Below are 15,187 nucleotides of genomic sequence, written 5' to 3'. Positions count from 1 at the left end.
GAATGCATCCATAGAAGTTACAATGAGTGTGTCATATTGGTAGGAGAACACGAGGAAAAGGTATGTTAGAAAAAAACCCAAGGGAAAGGGTTTATGAATACCAAGTCATGAGTGCTATACTGAATAGTGCTGTCCAGTGCTAGAACAGGTCAGAAGGTAGAACGAGGCTGGTGCCTGGCATGAACTGAAGTTGTCCTATGATGCTGTGATGGAGGCAGCGCTGATGCCAGAGGCTGAACGTGCAAAATCGCAAAGCTCTCACACCCACCACATGACACATTCAGGGTTAGAACAATGATTCTTAATGTTGACAACAAGCAAGGCAGTTGTGCCAGGGAGGGAATAAATCAGGATTTGCAGACTAGCTAAAGTTTAGAAATTGGAGTGTGAAACACCTGACTCTCATACTTACCTGCCCTGGTCACAGGCAACTAAGAGACAGACATTTAACAAATCTCCAAAATCCCATTGATGTTCTGTGTGGCGTAACAGCTGAGTGACTGTCTACAAAGCACACTCTGTGCGTCTTTAAAATGTTGTACACCCACCCCACCACAATACCCAATGGGAAAACCAGTGCTTGGAGCTGTCTGCTGAGCCATATACACATAGCCTGGACTGATACAGCCACATAACTCATTACTTGTTTGTGTTTTGTATGCAAAACAAGAAGTCCTGGTACAAAGAATATTGTTGAGAAAAAATTCTCAACCAGTCTGAACTGGTGAAGCACTGCTAAAAACAGTGAAATTAAACCAAACTTCATCGGGTTTCATCTGACCGGCAGTCAAATAAGCTGCAAAAAAACTAAGGAAACAGAAATATGGGGATGGTGGTGAAAGACAGCCACTAAACCCTTGCCAGTTATTATTACAAGGGATTAAACTGGCAGTCGACAAGCTGTATGCGAGACATCAGCCTCATAGAACACTGCACATCTCTTAGCAGAAGTAGGTTAGTAGAAAAGTAATGTGGATACATGAATAGAAATGCAGAGAAGAGCTCATTCAAACACACTTCAGCCCCTTAGTCCTTAGTGAGAAACTGATGACATGAATACTGTAGTACTGCAGCTCTGGATTCAGGAATAGCCATGTCAGTGGCCCTGTGCACTCTCAGCCCTCCAGAAGAGTGACTCGCACTTTCCTGTCAGAGAGCTGGAAGGTTCTAATTTATGGCCAGAAAATACCACATCCTCATTTGTTAAGTTCAACCCAACCCAATTTTTTTTTTTTAAGGACTTAGTCCTTCTTGTATTGCTTGTACTGGGGAAACTGAGTTTGCAAGAAAATCTGCTTTCACCTCACTGCTGAAGCAATTAGAGTCCAAAATATTCCCTTGACTTTTTCATTAAGAGAAAAAGAGAAGTTTCAGTGTTCCTCACCACTCACCCAGGGGTATGTCTGCTAATCACAGCATGAGCAAAGAAGAGAGAGAACTGCTCCACAGAACTGTCCTCTCCTTTCCTTTGGAGGTATCTGGGGCACAAAGGCACATAGAGAAAAAGCAGATGAATTAAATTTGTACTCCATCTTCTTCTCACAGCATCTTTTGCTAGGGATGTGGAGGAGTTCTTCTTGTGACTTGGACAATCAGATTCGAGCTCGAGACTTTCTTTGCAAGGGCTAAAGAGAGGATTTAGGAGGAAAGATGGAATTTAGTCAGAGGCCATCGCATTTATGCACTGTCCTCTCTCTGGATAGACAGTGTATTGCCAGTCTCACCCATACTGCGCTCATTAGTTGTGTTATAGGACAATGTAGCTTGTTTACTAGCTCAACCATGTTTTCTGATCCAAAGATATCATGTTGCTGTCAAGTATTTTTAGTCTGAGCTTCTTACTATCCAGTTTACTTTGCAGTCTTGGTTTCTTCAACTAAAAATAGCCCCAATACAACAATAGCTTTTAGGTGGTTCCACTTGTTGGATTAGATGTGATTTGTTAAAAAAAAAATAGCAGCATGTGATGGTTGTTCGGTGCCTTCATTCCAGAAGGACCTTGGAGAGATTTACTACCCTGAGCTGAGTCTCACCACCTGCTGCTGTGGTACAGACAGCGCTCCTCTGTAACACAGCATTCCTCCTCTTCAAGGACTGTCAGACCACATTATCTTTGCTGGTTCAGAGATATTTCTTTTCCTGTCGTGGTTGGGTTTTTTTGTTTGTTTGTTTGGTTTTTTTCTTCTTTTTTTTTTTTCTTTTTTGGTAGGTAGAAACGAGGTAAGTTAGAATTTGGCCCAAACACTAAAGTGGAATAACCCTCCATCTGCAGAAGATCGTGGAGGCCTTCTTCACACCCTGCCGAAAGGTCAGGATCTCTGTAGTATGATCCCTTGGTAAGGTGACACACTGCTCCCATCTTCCTGTGATATGCAAGCAGAAGTGACTCAGAAGGGAGGAGCTCTGCCTGCACTGAGTCACCATTGCTTTCTATATTTATCCTACAAATTTGAAAGTCAAATTCTGTCAAAAATTTACCTGTAAGTTTAACCTGTAAGATTCTAGCCCCAAGGGCTACAGCTTCAAAACTATGCAGCAGGTTGTTTTTTTGTTGTTTTGTTTTGCAGTACAAGTGGAAGTTTGAGCATGTTACCACTTGAGTAGCGGGAGTTTCGTCAGTGTAGCATCTACATACTCATTGCTGCAACCCAGTAAGGTAATGTGGGGTTTCTAAGCATTCTTACAGCCTTTATTGTCCTCAGTTGGAAAAGGCATGACTTTTGCCTTTAAAAAGAAGTAAAAAAACCCAACCAACCAAACTCAGGCTTTGTCATGAGAATAAAAATAGTACTGTTTGGCTGGTTTGTCATGTTTGTCCCTTAGTCTTAAGTTTCACAGTTCATATAAGGTGTGAGGTTATGAAGTAGGACACAGAAAGCACGCTGTGCTCCAATGCCTCCATTTTCACCTCTAGAAAGGACCTTTGCTGGCAAAATACAGTTGTGAGTGTGTTAACAGTGCTGTAGAAAAGATACTACATTGTCCTATGGTTAGCCATGTACAAGGATCAAATTGGATTTAATTCTACGATAGAATTCTTGTGGCTTTTAAAAATGGACCCAGTCAACACAAAACAGTTAAAATTTCTATTAACTGCATATAAGGATCAGGTATAGTGCTTGGATTTTTTAAGACACAAAATGTAGACTGTATTTTGTGACCTAAGATAAGCATCCTGCCTATCATTTGTCAAAGTCTGTTAATTTTCACTGAGGTTTATCAGTTTTTAAAAATTAGAGTCTGAGCAATAAATTTTCTGAGATTTGCTCAATTTACCAAGATCTATCATGGAGTACAACAAAGTGACATAAAGAGAATCAGCTCACTTGCTGACCTGATACTGCACATTGTCTTTTCACTGGGAGCTGCAAGTATCTTGCCATGCACTGTTTCCCTAGGGCATTTGGGAAAAGGTAAGAATATTGCATCTGCTGCAGGCGAGTGCCTGGGACCTCAGTGGAGCTGTGCAAAACTGACCTGCTGTCTGATCTGTACATATTCTACCATTTGAATAAGGCTAGACTAGGCAGGATTGCCTCACTTCAAAGCACATCAGTCATTTAGGGGCCTAAAATGCAATATCATTAAATCAGAATTAGGAGAAATTGCATTCCTGCACATTGGTTTTACTATGCTGTCTTGCTGTCTACTCTCATACACAGATTGTCATGCATTCCATATTAAAAGCAGGTCTATTAAATGAAATAATGAGACACCAACACCTTTGTATTAAAGCATATTTTTTTAAGCTCCCTGGGAAAATTCGTGGTCATTTCAGTCTATCAGCTATTTTCTTGGTACTTATTTTTCTCTTTTCATCTTTGAAACTCAATAAGGAAATAAAATACCAACATAAATAAATGAAGAAGAAGGTTTCTCAACACCAATAAGCTAGACAAAAGAAACAGAACACTAGAGAATGTTTATTTATTCATGACATCTTCATGAATACCATACTTTGGAGGGAATGGGAGATTTTTGTCCATGTTTGACTCTCAAGCGTGTTAACAGGTTTTATTAAAATGGAGGGGTGGAGGGGAGGCAGCTGGCTTGAAAAAAATAGAGACCCTAAATGCAACCCAATTAGAAGTTCATGAGAAATACTAGTGAGTAAGAAGAATCATTTAAATTTGATATTATATGCAGAGGATAGGAAAATATTTTCATAGTCTTATTTAAATGGAGGAAATATTTATGAAAGGATGCATAGTTGTGTGGTGGAAATACAGTTGGTTCTGGAGGATTTGTTTTGTTCTCTTCCCTGTTCTGTAAAAGCATCCTTTGTAAGTTAACTAGTTTTGTCTATGCTGTCATCCTAATAGGCATCTTCTGAAACATGTGAAAAGGTCCTTAGAAAATAACAGAGTTCCTTTTAATGAGTTCAGTACATGCACAAGTGTTTTCAAGATCTCTGAGTATCTCTGTGGTTGAGATCCACCCTGCCTGTCTCTCTCTGTGACTGTTTTGAGTTAGCATGTAGCACAGGGAGTTCTGGCTTGGGGAGTCTCTGTACTGCTGTGACTCTGGATGCATCAAGAAAACAGTCCTAAAAGTGAAATTCAGGAATTACATGATAGTTTTCTCATCTCACTAAGAATTAACAGCAAAGTATGAGAAGATAGAAGCAGGGAAAAATACCTCCTTGGACTAGCAAGGATATAAATTAAAATTTTGGATCAGTCTCCAAGACGTGAAATTTCTCAGAGCCCCATCTTTGCAATATATTGTGTAACTTCTCTTACCACAGAAGCTTAGGGACTCAGGTGGTGTCTAGCAACCTTAAAGTCTATGTGTAGCACAGCCACGCCTCACCTCAGATCAGATTCAAGAAAACAGTCACTAGAGTCTGTTTGCTGTTTGTATGGTCTAACGTCATTTCAAGTTATCTGATAGCAGTTCTTAAAATGCTGGCAGTTTCCATGCTCTTAGGCAAATGAGGCTTAGAAGAATTAACATATATATATGGTCAGTGACATGCATTTTACAGAGCAATATGCAAGCTTGTCACTAAGTGGTTTTTTTGTAAATATTTTTCTGTCCTCAGGATTCCTTTGCATTTATTTACATTTTCATTATTCTTTTTGAAACAGCATGTGCATTAGAAAACAAATGTCAGATAACCCTACATTGCAGTTGTCACCCCCCATTAACAAACAGCCACATTGAGGGTGGGGGTACCCTCTCAATGCAGACAAAAAGGACCTCAGATTTTCATTAATTCCTCACCCATGCACAGGGGGACATGAAGACATTCTTTAATATAGGACAAATCTAGTAGCATTTAATTTTACTAGGAATGTTTGCTTTAAGACACTGTATTAGTAAAGAAGATAAAATTATGCCAAAAATCCAGCTGCATGTTCCCAGAGAAGCCTGGGCTAATGCGCTGGTACTGCTGCCGTGGGTGCTAATGTGGGTGAGAGGTCATCAGTTTCCTTTGCTCTCTTTGCTGTGCCTAGAACGTGAGTTGTGTCAGGAGGGGCTTGAAAGCCAAAGATCAGAGGGAAAGTAGTAATGTAAGCTCCAAGTATTTTGTTGGTGATTTTCTAAATACCTTATTTCAGCTATAGCGCCTTTGCTAGTGTGAATTTCCTGCATTGATGAAAGAGAAGAAAAACAAACACCAAAGTTTGCAAGTCAGAGGCTCATGGAGCATATCCTTTGCTCCAGCATCTCTGTATGAAGTTGCTGCTGTTTTGGTTGCGTGAAGGGTGTGGCTTGAACTTTACAAACCTAATGCCTCTCTTGCATAAATAGATTTCTCTTCTCCAAAATATCACATGATAATTATGATAAATAAATAAGTGAATAAATCTACATTGGAGAGTGACCTCAGTCTAAAACCTCTCGTCTGAGTTGGCACAGGTAACTGTGAAGAGGTATTTAAAGATGAATATTAACAATTTAACCACTGATGTAAGATTGGCAAGGTCAGGCACACTGGGAGTTACAAAGGCTGATTTCATAAGGAGCCATGATTTATATTGGTGTCTAAAAAGGCTGTCAGCTCCCACTGAACCTTCTGCCTTGAGCAGGGCAATCAGAAGCATGGGTACTCTTTTGCCTCTTGCCCCAGTGCTAACACAGATTCTTGCACAGCTGACAAGACAATGAACAAACTTTTCTGACAGTCATGGCATGGAAAAGATCACTTCTCTCTACCAAAGAACTGTTTTTGTGAAAGCTGTACAATCTTAATAATCTCTGAGGACTGACCTCCTTTGCTGCATTTGATTGACACTCCCAATGGATTTGCTGGTTTTTAAGCAAAGGAAAAAACAGCTGGACTGACTACATACCTTTGAGGACACTGTTTATAAAAAAAACCAGGAATGTAAAACCAGAGAGGAAATATACACCTCTCCTGGAAATGCCCTCTCATATGGCAATGGACAAGATTGGTGTTTGAAACTATTTTTGAAATGTTGTTTTATGTACTCAAGGGGAAAAAAAAAAAAAAGAGCAAGCAAACTCAAACAATTCCTTGGTGTCTTTAAGCTCCACCAAAGTGCAGATAAGTTCACAAAGCTCTGAGATATCTACAACCTATCAAAGACTCAATCCACAAAGCATGAAATTTGCAAAACTCCAAGGAGGCTGTGGCCATGTTGGCAAGTTCAGAGACTATGCACAGACATGACCTGGACATTTCCAGCATGTACTGCATGTAGGGCCTAACTTTTGTGATTGACATGGCCAGAAGAATATTTTGCAGGTGGGGTCTGGTGAAGTGTGAGCACCTTTTATTTTCTGTTTTTGTTTAATATGGACACAGGAGTGAGCCAGCACTGCCTGTTGGAAACAGCTATTTGGTTTGTGGCTTCATTTCTTTCTAACCTTGCTTTCAGCTGCTGTTGGTGGTGAAGGGATCACTTTAATATCTGAATTCAGAGTTGGAGCCTCTGAAATTTCTCAGTGTAGCAGAGGCTCACTCTGTACCAGGGAGGCCGGAGGGCAGTCAGAAAGTGGGAAAACAATTGATTCCCTTTTCAAGTTCCTAGTAATTTTTTAACTAGTGTAAAATACTTCTGAAAAGGGACTTTTGTCTAAAATACTTCCATTTATTGTTTTACTCTGTAAGAACACATTTAATACAAACAGGCAAACAAGAAAAGCCTGACAACTTTTGCCATTGTTAGGAACATGGGGACGCCATTGCTGATTAGAAGCAAAACTACATCCAGAAAATATTTGTTGCCATAGTGACCATATTTCGATGAGTCCTTTTTCTGCTGTACAGATCTGATTTAATTATTTCAGATATTTATAAATAGCTTCCCATGGGGCCAAAACTAATGGCTACAAAGTAAAGTTGCACAGACATTGGATGCGCAGCTCAGTATGGTCAGATGGAGACCCCAATTCAGCAAAGCAGTCAATGCGAGCATGTGGTTTTAGGCACTGCATCTCTTTCCAAAGAACTGCACATGTGCTTAAAATCATACATGTGCTGAAATAGTCTGCTGCAGCTCACAGCAGATAGTGAACATTTCTATTTTAAACTGTGTGGTTTGTTTTGATTTAACTTTCATAAACTTCAGTAGAAATAAGTCCTTAAGTAGTTACATCATTAGTCATACCAGGAGTGGCCATTTGCTCACTCGGCTGTGAGCATTAGAGAAAATATGGGCATATACATCTTTCATGGTTTCATGTTCCTTTCACTAATCTCCAGCCTCTGTGAATCGTCCTCTGCAGCTCTCTTCTCCTTATTTTTGTTTATACTAGTGCCAGGGAAATGGTTGAAACACATGCATTTTACAATTGCCTAAAAGGGAATTTTTCTGTAAGTGTGCAAGTTGAGTATGCAGTATGTGTAATCTCCAATAGTTCATGTCCCTTCAGGAGGAAATTCTCTTGAAAGCTTCATCATACTCAGGTGCCAAAAGTCTTGCAGCTACTCTTCATTGTTTGCTTAGAATATGAATTCCACATCCTTTGACCTTGTATTGTCTCAGGTGCTAATTCTGCCTTTTAAGTGCAATCACAGTCAGTTTGTGTGAGAAAGAGGAAAGAGAAAAAGGTTAAACATTTACCTTTCCTGCTGCTTTTCAGAGGTTTCATCCCCTCCAGTAAAGCATGGCATATGCAACTGGTTCTCTCCACATTTGGCACATCACAGGGCATTAGCATGCAGTCCAGCAAAAGGATAGCAAGGGACAGCTGAACCTGGAGGAATAGAAACAGAAAATTCCAGAAGCAGCTTAAAAATTAAACTGACACAAATTGCCATCTGCGAAGACAAATAATCAGAAAACTAGTTAATGCCTCTAACATCATCTTTATCCATACTCCTTCCACATATTTTCAGAACATAGTTTGTATCAGACATTTGACACCTTTCCGAGCCTTCTGCACTCAGACTTTCCTAAAATATGCAAATTTGCATTGCAAATCTGTTTTTGTCAGAATCCAGGTGCCATCTTTGCAAAAAAAGTCAGGTTTGGTTTTTAGTTTTTAATGCTCCTCAGCTTCCCTGGGTGCCAGCTACACTTCCTCCCTCCAGAAATTACATGGTCTTTGCAATTTTTTTAGACTTACGAGGAGTCAGACTCCAGGTCCCTCAGAATACATATAAAGAGAGGACAAGATCTTCAGAATTCATTCTTTCACCTGCTCTGTTAATCCACAGGAAACAGTCAAGATATCCTGAGACAGTATCTGAAGACATCCCATGGCAACACCTGGTCTGCAACATCCCTCTTGAAGCTGTGCTGCTGGACAGGAGAAAGGTCTCTTCCTGTGACATTTATTTTGGAATATTCATCAGCTAAGGATGCCTGGTATCTACTTTCTGCACTTACCATGCGTATTTGTGGGCAGCTTGCCCTGTGTTTTACCCCGCTGAAATAGTCTAGGATGTGTTACTATGGTCCTCTTCCATGGAGTGGCTTTTCAGGAGGAACAGCAGTCTTCCCAGAGCTGGGGTCAAGGCTAGAAAGGAGTGCCACAGCTCTCAGTGTTCTGGTCCTTCTGTCTCATGAGCTCAAGGGCAACAGTATCTCCTACAGCAGTAGATTTCCTGGGATAATTAGTTGATAATTGTGAGCATTTCTGTTCAGCAGTCCTCACTGTCGTTTTGTCTCAGTACAACTGCATTGAACTTAGTGGGGGATTGTTCAAATAAATAGGAAGTGTCTCAGATTTTAACCCAGTAAGTTCCTGTTTTAGAGCAGTGATGTCATGACAAAGAGATGCTTTTGTTCTGATGCATATTTAGCAGAGGTTTGGAACTTTTACATCCCAAACATATGCAATTAGTGTGGAAAGGAAGAGCCCTCTTCTATGCATCTCACAACACCTCTGGGTGAGGAAGGGCCATTTTGTGTCAGAAGCTGAAATAGGCAGAATCAAGTAAAGGAGGCAGGGAGAGGCATTCCTCTGCCTTGGCAAAACCAGAAAAGGAGATGGGGGAGAACCCCTCGGAGGAGGACTCAGACAAGCACAGAAGGATTAGTCTGTGATATACTGTACAAGGTAACCAGAGCTGAGCCTGGCAACAGGCAGCCCTGTGAAGCACGGCCCCAGTGCTCTGTGTGCAAGGGGCTGTTGTCCATCAGCTCCAGCATGACCCTGCGCAGGCTGTTATCACAGCTGTTGGAAACTGTTATGTCAGTGTACCCTTTCAGTCTCCTCAGGAATAGAAGATGCTGTGCTCTTTTGGATTTCTTAATGCCCTGCTTAGTCTGGATCACAAGTTAGTGAGACATTGATAATTTTAACCATGTACTATACAAGCCTATTTGTTTGTATTCCTGGGATGTGGTTTTTGTTTCCAGCAAGTATTTCCAAAGGAAGTTTGTGCAGAAAGGAGCTGGAATAATTTCTCTTTCCTTACACCTTTATCTTTTTCTGCTAAACATTTTTTTAAAAGAAACTTCTCTGTATGAAGTTTCCTTTCGGCACTGTGTAATATTTTTTCCCAATAATTTTGTAAGGGACAGTGTCAGTTTGGGTTTTACCTTCATTAAAAATGCACTACAATTTGTGCTCTCAACTTTCACAAATACACTGTAATGCCAACTTTACAATTGTATTCTCTGCTTTTCTTTCCCTGCTGCTGCTTGATTTTCAGAGAGAAACAGAGAAGCTAAATATTTATACAAGGGAAATTGTATTTACATAATCAATACATGGAAAAAACAGAGAAATAATTCCACCTCTGCTCTTTAAGTTTCAGTAATGCTGCACATAGACTGTTTCAAAAAGAAGTTGTACCCTTGTCCCAGCTTCAGCAGACATCCCTTTAACTGCTTGTACTCCTTTTAGCCTCCTTTGCATAAAAGAAAAACTCTCATTGTGTCTCAGAAATTCAATATGATATGGAAACCAGATAGGTTGGGTTGGTTTTTTTTTTAAATAAATGTCTTCTGCCCAACTTTAGTATGGCAAGGAAATTTGATTATCACTTGTTGACAGGTATGCAGGTCATGTCAAGTGTTTCTGACATGTCTATTTTAAGTTAAGCCACAATTTGTATTTTGATTATGACAGAGTAAAAATACTTGGACAACAGTCTTTGCCTGTGAATGAAAATTGCAACATGCAAGTTGTGGTCAGACAGGCTTCTGTTGGGGAGATGAGGCTTTGATTGGGTCACTGCCCAGAGGTGCTAATTAAAAATAAGGAAAGAAACAAAACTCCATACCACCCCCGCTCTCTTTGAAACAGGAAAACATCAGAGCAACACAGGAGAAATAACATGAAATGACTTGTGAGAGGCAACTGGAGATTTTCTGCTCACCCATTTTGGTCAAGTGATAAAGTATCCATCTCCTCCTGCTTAACTGTTTCATTCCACAAGCCTGCATTTCTGCAGCATTGCAAGATGTTTTAAGAGTGAAATACCCTCTGGGTCCTGGCTCTTTTGGCTCACAGCAGTGACTAACTCAGTCAGAGTCAGCAGCTGACACCGAGAAGGAAGCTGGTGTGAAGTCAGGAGCAGGGGTCCTAACTGGTTTGCCAGCATGCTGGAATCAGTTGTCCCTTAGATGCCTTTGGGACTCAGTAGCAATAGGATCACTGCACAGCCCTCTGCAAGCCCCAGGTCTGAAACTATGGGTTGTGTCTCTGTGTGGGGTCTGTAATGTTAGGAGCAAAATAAAGAGCCCGGTTAGAGGCCATTTATCTATGCCAATATCTGGGGACACAGGCTCACAAGAAGTGGAGTCCCAGCTTGGCTAACAAGGGCTCTAGACTTGAGAGTAGTCCTCAATAGAACAAACTTTAAGTGTTGCTTTCCAAGCAGTTGTCATGCAAAGTCTGGAAGCAGGGACTGTGTTGGTCAGCATTCAGCTCTCTCTTTGGAAGCAGACTGGTTCTTGGAAGAAAAAAGTTGTCAGAGGATGTGAATGTTTCTGAAGAGGGGGTTGCTGAAATTTTGCTGGATTCAGTGTCTGTTTGGTCTTTATCCAGCTCTGAGCTCAAAGGCAACACTTGTGATAATACATTTTCTTCACCATAGAGACAAATGCACCTCCTGAGGGAAAAAACACTTGCTTTGACATTTCAGCCTGGGAAACCTGTCCTTGACACATGCACAGGCCCTGATGCATGGTGTCTTGGCTTCGCATGCTTACGGCTGTCTGGGAGGTTGGCACCGTCCCTGTTCAAAGGCAATGGCATGCCAGCACTGCGGTGGCGAGGTCCCCAGTGGAGATGTTTGCACTGGCAAGGCAGCAGAGCATGGCAAATGCCATCTCTATCACAGGAGAGGAAGTTCTCTGCATTAGCCATGGCGCTGTGCACTTGCTCACCCGTGGTGACGTATTTATGTTAGCAAAAGCTCCAATGAGACAGGGGAGAAAAGAAATGGAGCTTATGTTATGTTGTGGCTGCCAGCAGTCACAAACTGCACTGTGGCAGGAAGCTGAGTGTAAGAATCAACTGTTTTCAGACTTTTTCTAGGAGCTGTACTCTTGATTTGCAGAGCTGCCAAAGACCCGCAGTGCTTATGCTTTCAGCTGGGTGAGGGAGTCATTCTGGAAATCTGTCCAAGAGATTTAAAATCAAGCCCCTGGGTAGTAACAGCACTGCATGACTAAATACTGGGTCCAAAGGAATAGACAGCACAGAAAAAGTGACTGGGCACAGAGGTGACCAGGCTGGAACATAAATCATTAATATGAGAGAAAAGGTGAAGCACAAATAAGGGGAATATTTGTATTCTACAGTATTGCTCCTGTGGTTCTGCAGCCATAGTCACCGTTTCATAACACTGGCTGGCCAAGGCTCTGTAAAAACTCAACCCAAACAAATGTACTCTTGGCTTCAGTGGTGAGGCTCTGATAGTTTTGGAGAGTTCAATAGAGCCAGCTTTACTGCCTGTTTGTGTTTCTTCACCACTGTAGTTCTTCTTCAGCAGAATAAGTGCTTACTGACTATCTGATTATAGAGTTGAGGTTATAGGCCCATAAAACTAGAGGACACTAAGAGATAATCTCTACGTGTGACAGCAAGATGAGCAATCACATCCAAACACAAACTATGCCATTAGTATCACTTACTTTTAAAGCACCATTATCCCTGCATTTTTCTCTCTCATTAACAATTAGTCATTCAGACTCTTGAGAACTTTAATATGATAATCCCTACAAGCTCATCAGGCAAATCTCACACGGTCGCGATGTTCCATGCAAGATTTATAAGATGGAACTGGCTGGATGCGAATGTGGGAGTAACGGTCCATAAGCAAATGTGACATAAAAAGAAGTCAGCCAGGAATGCTCCCTACTGAACTCAGAAAGCCTGGCTGGAGTGGGAGATGCTGTTATTTCAAAATGGCTTTCATCTATCGGGGTGGAAGGGAGTCATTTTATCATAGGAGAAGAAGCAACTGCATAATGTCCATGGTATTTACACACTGGTCAGTGAAAGTCAGCCCCTGGTTTTGAAATTGTGTAGCTGTATGCATTTTCTATTTGAATGCTCTGTTAGGAGAGCCTGTGCTCCTCCACTCCCTCCCCCTTCTTTCCCTTCTTTTCAGCAAAAAGAGACCTCACCAACAAAGAGAAAATAGATTGAAAGCTCTTGCATCCAGACTCTTTCAAGCAAAGCTTGAGAGAGACTTTGGCACATAATGTCTCTAACATTATGTTCACTGCCCTTAGAAAGCAATAACCTAATACATTCTGCTGGCAGTTAGCAAGTGCAGCGATTTCAACACAGATGAGAGAAGAGAGGACAAAGAAAGAATATGCTTAGAGCATCCCTTTCACTATGAACCTAGGGGCCAGCTGGAGTGTTTACAAAGCTCTAAGGCCAGCCAGCAGGGAGTTGCAATAATCTAATTTTAATTATGTGACAAAAGCATGAAGAATCATTTCAAGGGCTAACAGAGGAAAATGGTTGCAGCCTGCCAATATTCCTTAGATGGTAAAAGAAGACAAGTTAACTCACAGAATTTAGTTGTTTCTCAAAAGACTAAGTGGGATCTATCACAACTCCCCGCCTGCTGTTGTTAGAGAACAAACTGGTTGCCAGAAAAAGGCTTTAGATGTCAAAGAAAGTTCCCAAGAGGCATGTAGGAAAAGCTGCAATACCTATGCTCCTCTTATTAAATAAAAGTTATACCCTACCAGCAGGAAAACAAAATCCCATAATCACGTTTAACTGGCTGATACAAAATGCTGTGTATACAAATACATGTATACTATACATATGTATAATAGGTATAAACTGATAGACCTGCAGTCTGAGTTCTCCAGGATCACACTAATAAAACAGCTGTTTTGCTGTCCTAAGGAAAGCACAGAAAAGAAAGGAGAGGGAAAGGGAAGGAGAGGGGAAGGAGAGGGGAGGGGAAGGGGGAAGAGGTAACGTGCAAGGGGGAAAGGGCAAGGCCCAAGTCTTCCTGCTTTGCACACATCCCAGCTTTTTGGCAGAAAGAGAGTGCTGTCTGTTGACAATAAGAGAACAGAGTTCACAGCAATGAGCCAAATAATTTTGACTCCACTGCACAGAGGGTCATAGTGACAATGTGGGGAAACCAGTAACATTTCATGCTAGCAGAAGATGAATCCATAGGTACTATTGTAGGATTTTCTTTCTGGATGAAGACTGAATCCAAACACTTAATACAAGATTATCCTTAATTTTATTTTTCAATAATACCTTACGCTCTCCTCATTCCCTTTAATCTGCTGTTGCATAGGGATTTCGTGCTTTGATTTTATTATTGCTTGAGACATCTAGTAGGGAACAAAATTTCAGTCTTTTGCAAAGGAATTATTGGAAATACTGCATTTTCAAGCAATTCACATTCAATAATTTAACAGTCACTGGGGCTTCATGGGAACTTTCACATAATGGCATAGCTTGTTTCAGAGCTTAGTGATGCGCTTGAGCTGTTCCCCTTGCCACAGCATCACTTTGATGACAATGATACACAGGATGCCAGGAAGTGCAGGTAGCCTGGTTTTGCTTCTACTCTTCATTGTCCCATTAAGTGGAATAACATGCTGCTAAATAAATGCCTGGCTTTCAAGTTCAAGAAATGTTTATAAATGGTAAAATCTTTAGTTAAAGTACCTTATCATAATTCAGAACAACTGTCATTTGAAATAGGAGCATACTGCAATAATATGTATATTTTAGGCAAATTCAGAGTACTCACTATTTTAGGATAGTCCTGTTTACATCTGGGTCTACAGTTTTGCAGAGACAGTGTATTGTCTCCTGTATAGCCAACAGAAAAGCACGTGAAAGTGATGCAATATTTATTGTACATATCCTCAAAATCATTGTGGTTCTCTCCATAGAATCAATTAGGTCTCTCTGTAGAGGGACTTTTATAATGAAGGCCTCTACACAAATACAAAAGATGACTAATAAGGCATTATACAAATCCTCATTAATAAAGTAACAAACAAAACTAAAATTCTCTGCTAACATCCTATACTCTTTTCTTCTTTAAAATAGTCTCAGTGATAATCATTACTAAATTGAACCTCCGAGTAATTATTCACAGCAATCCTGCCAGCGGATATTGCCATGTGCAAATTACTTTTCCCCATTATGTGACAGTAATGTTCTTGCTCCTGATCAATATTGTCATTCATATTTGCATAACTTGAGGTCTTTTCCTGTCAATTTAGCCACTCTTGCTTGGGTTTTCCTTCCAACACCAAGTGCTTTTGGCTCAGGTTAATAGTGTCTTTTTGCATTTCTCTGGAGTAGGATTTTAAGG

The 15,187-nt window shown here is 40.8% G+C and overlaps 1 long non-coding RNA gene across 1 annotated transcript; it reads right to left on the bottom strand.

Moving 5' to 3' along the window:
* Positions 1-7,040: 7,040 nt before the first annotated feature.
* Positions 7,041-9,316, bottom strand: LOC109145060. The gene is made up of 2 exons (XR_002046206.2): positions 8,805-9,316; positions 7,041-8,169 (listed from the first exon to the last, which is right to left on the bottom strand). It is a non-coding gene; the product is annotated as an uncharacterized LOC109145060 (long non-coding RNA).
* Positions 9,317-15,187: the final 5,871 nt, after the last annotated feature.

This window comes from Corvus cornix, chromosome 2 (assembly GCF_000738735.6).
Source record: "Corvus cornix cornix isolate S_Up_H32 chromosome 2, ASM73873v5, whole genome shotgun sequence".
Taxonomy (NCBI): domain Eukaryota; kingdom Metazoa; phylum Chordata; class Aves; order Passeriformes; family Corvidae; genus Corvus; species Corvus cornix.
Note: the sequence above shows the minus strand (reverse complement) of the source record. Positions and strands in the feature narration are given on the sequence as shown.